This window comes from Camellia sinensis, chromosome 13 (genome assembly GCF_055761805.1).
Source record: "Camellia sinensis isolate YWXY chromosome 13, ASM5576180v1, whole genome shotgun sequence".
Classification (NCBI taxonomy): Eukaryota; Viridiplantae; Streptophyta; class Magnoliopsida; order Ericales; family Theaceae; genus Camellia; species Camellia sinensis.
The window spans coordinates 102,180,949-102,184,864 of NC_138973.1; the positions used below are offsets into that span (position 1 = coordinate 102,180,949).

General features: G+C 38.7%; 1 pseudogene; it reads right to left on the bottom strand.

Annotated features, from left to right (window-relative positions):
* Positions 1–1,016: 1,016 nt before the first annotated feature.
* Positions 1,017–3,682, bottom strand: LOC145805594 (uncharacterized; annotated as a pseudogene).
* Positions 3,683–3,916: the final 234 nt, after the last annotated feature.

Here is a 3,916-nt window from a genome sequence, read left to right on the forward strand (position 1 = left end):
AGTTTTGAGGCTTTTGATAAATGATAACACACACATTTAAATATGTGGTCCCAATTGGAAATTAATCCAACAGATAGTTGTTTATAACTCAATGCTGTTGCATTCAATATAAGGCAACATTTCATATTTTGTAATTTATTACTTTTTGCAAAGGCAGCCTAAAACCCTTGTATCATTCATCCCATTTAATGTTTCCCTTGTTATTTTTCATTTATGTGGTCTATTTTTTGTTCCTTTCCATTTGCTTATAGAAAATGTTGTGCAAGTATTTTGGTTCCTTGAACAATTTTTTTGAACAGTTTGTGATAGCGAGGCATAGTTAGTTCTTACCAGTTTGTGATTCCATTCTTGATTAGACCTAGTTTCTAATTCCGTTCTTGATTAAACCTCATATGTGATCTTTACATGCTTTGTTTCTATTATATTTTGCTTTAAATTATTTCATTCTCTACATTTTCATCTACTAGAAAGGAGGTATTATTGTTATCACTACAAGAAATAACACATTTGCCGATCAAAAAATTGGTCGCTAAAAGCCCATTTTTAGTCGGTAAAAGTTATCCGCGATCAATTTTTTTGGTCGCCACTTTGGTCACCAATTGAGGGTCGGCAAAAGTAATTCGCAACCAAAATTTTTGTTAGTCGGGAAAAGTTGGATTTGCTGACTAAATTTTTGGTCGCTAAATATATTATTATTACGATTAATCCATTTTGTCGATAAAACACTTTGGTCGCAAAAAAGTGATATTTTCCCAACCAAATATCTTAGTCGCCAATTGTCACATTCCACGACCAAACAAATTAGTCGCCAATTGTCACATTCCACGACCAAACAAATTAGTCGCCAAAAGGTATGGAATTGCCGACCAATTAGTTTAGTCGCAAAAGTGTAGAATTTGCCGACCAATTTTTTAGTCGCCAAATCTCTTTATTTATTTTTTATTTTTATTTTTTTTGAGAACATTCAATTTTTGTTTATAAACATTCAATCCAATATCAAACAAAATTCATTCAACCCAACCACAATTAAGGAACAATAACACACCCAAGTAATTTAATTAAAATATAGCATAGCACACAGCCAAAGAATTTAACTAAGAAGAAAACTTGAGAATTTATCATGTATACAAGAGAAATAGTACGTACAATCTGTGATGGCTTACACAACCTATCAATCATTATATTCATGGTCAAAACATTTGGAAACAAGCCAGCTCCTTTCATGGCTTCCTGAATCACCAAAGCTTCCTCCACTTTCCCCGCCTTACAAAGCATGCCTATGAGAATATTATAGGTTGAAAGATTAGAGGTTGCATCGTTCTTCATCTCCTCAAATATCCTTAAAGCCTCATCTACCCTACCATTCTTCGCAAGACATGTAAGAATACTATTATACGCAATCACACTAGGAATGCTTCCCTTTAGTTTTTGTCTCTCGAGTAAATTGTAAGCTTCATTGAACTTTCCACCCGAGCCATAAGCCATGATCATGGTGTTATAAGCATATGCACATGGAACTTTCCTGTTAAGTTACATCTGCTCAAATGGCTCCACAGCTTCATTCGACCTATTAGCTTTCCAAAGAACCCCTATCATGCTTGTATAGGTCACATCATCAGGCATAAGGCCATTCGCTTTCATCTCATGAAAGAATTTCCAAGCCATATCCACCTTACCCACTTTCCCAAAGCAACCAATACAAACATTATAGAGGACAATATCTGCATCAAAGCAGTTGCTTTTCATCTCATCTAACAACGAAAAAGCAGCATCAACCCGACCCTCTTTGGCAAACACGCGAATGAGCGTCGTGAACAATTGCACATTCATTTCATAGCCTAGCTCTTACATTTGATGAAATAGAGTAAGCATGAGGTCAGGTTCAGGAACTGCAGACAAAGCACCAATCAGAGTTGTATAAGCTGAAAACGCAGGGCCAAATTTGAATTTTCTCATGGATTCTATGAAACCAAATGCTTCTCGCTGCTTATGAGACTTGACACAGCTGACAACTAAATCAAAACAAGTACTATTAGATGGGCCAAACCCAGAAAGACTCATTTCCTCCAAAATATGATCAAGGCAATCAAATTTTTTGCTCTTACCCATTACCATGAGAAGCGAATTATAAGCTTCTAGACAATGTGCTTTGTTGGTTTTCGTCTCAACAAATCAAAAATAGCTCATTACTAGATCAAAATCCTTGAGCCTCTTTAAGACTCCAATGACTAACTCTGTTTGAGGCATTTCATCAAACACATGTAGTGCATTTTCCAAAGAAGGTCCCCATGAACAACCCCCCAAAATCTGACACACACTATCGATTCCTTGTCTAACCCATTCCGATTTCACAAACTTTCTTGACTACCCACCTCCATAGAAGAGATGGGTCTCGAATTCTGATCAAAGGGTCTATTGTTGGAGGAAGATGAGAACTTGTTGCCATGTGAGAATGTAAGAGAGAATTTGTGACAATGGTGAAAGATTGTACCTGTGGCACCAAATAAATGGGGATTAGAAATTGAATTCACTCGAATTTGGTTATGAGAAATCACTGAAAGTATGAATTACAGTCAAATTGTGAGTTGAAAATTGAAGAGAAAGAAAGCAAGAACCCAATTTACCTTGGTTTTGTAAGAGAGCTTTCATGCTTATGGAGTAGACAACGAAACTAAGGATGGTATAGATGAATCTGGGACAAACAATTGCATTTCAATCAATTGAGATATAGAATCAAACAATTGTAAGGCTAAAATCTATAAGGGGGTGGGAGGTATCACCTTCTCCGAAACTACTCTTGAATCTGCGAGGTACGTTGCAGAGGTATCTCATCTGACCTGTCTCAGTCGTCTTCCTTTGGATCGTCTTCACACTCCGGTGATCTAAAAATATGCCCAAATCAGATCAATGTAACCAACCAGTATAGATAGATAGATAGATAGATAGATAGAGAGAGAGAGAGAGAAAGATAGAAATGTCTTACATGTCCTCTTACAGGCAACAGGGAAAACACAAGCAGAGCATCGACTCTTCTGGAAATGAAAGCTACGGCGGCCACACCTTACATAGAGGATGTGGGTCTTGTTCCTTCTCTTACCAAAACTCCATGTTCCATTCCCCTGTTTGCATTCATCCACTTCTATAAGCCCCTACACATATATTTGTATGTATAGAGAGAGAAAGATAGAGAGAGGTTACCATTGTTGCACAGCTACAAGAAACCCTAGACTTGTGAGAGCTATTTTGGAGAAGATGATAAATATATATGGTGAACGATGTGAATGTGTGTGAGTTGAGAGGTTTAGGGTTGGCTAAGTTGAATCTTACTGAGCGTCCAGACGGGCTTCAGCCCAGTTTCACTGAAAATAAGGTGGAGGGAAATGGGGCAATGAAGCGAGAGGGACAAAGATAAAGAGAATAAGAGAAATAGAGAGAGGAAGAGAAAAACCTCAATGTTGAAGCGAAGCAATGTGAGTGGCAGTGGTGATGTAATGATGCGCGACAATGGAAGATCGAGGGTGAACGACGGTGGTGTAGACATCCCATTTTTGACGGTCCTTAAGACTCGGTTGTGCTTGCAGGTACATTCGGACACAAGTTCGATTGCTCGTTGGGTATTCAACTTTTGCGACAGAATGTCACAGGTTCGAGCTTTCCAAACCTTGTATCCTTTCTGCCCCATTCTTGGACCATGACTTGGTCCTTTCAGAATGTGTTTCTTGGTGCACTACCGGCCACCTTTTGGCCCTGTCGGCCTTCACTTTGTTGCTGCCGGCCATTGATTGAGCCTGCTGGCCATCAATGAGCCACCCTGATGGCCGGTAGTACCCCTGTCTCAGCAGGTTTCACTCCAGATCTTTTGAGCCAGCTGGAATCCTTTTATCTACCCTCCATACACGTGTATAGAGGGATGAAG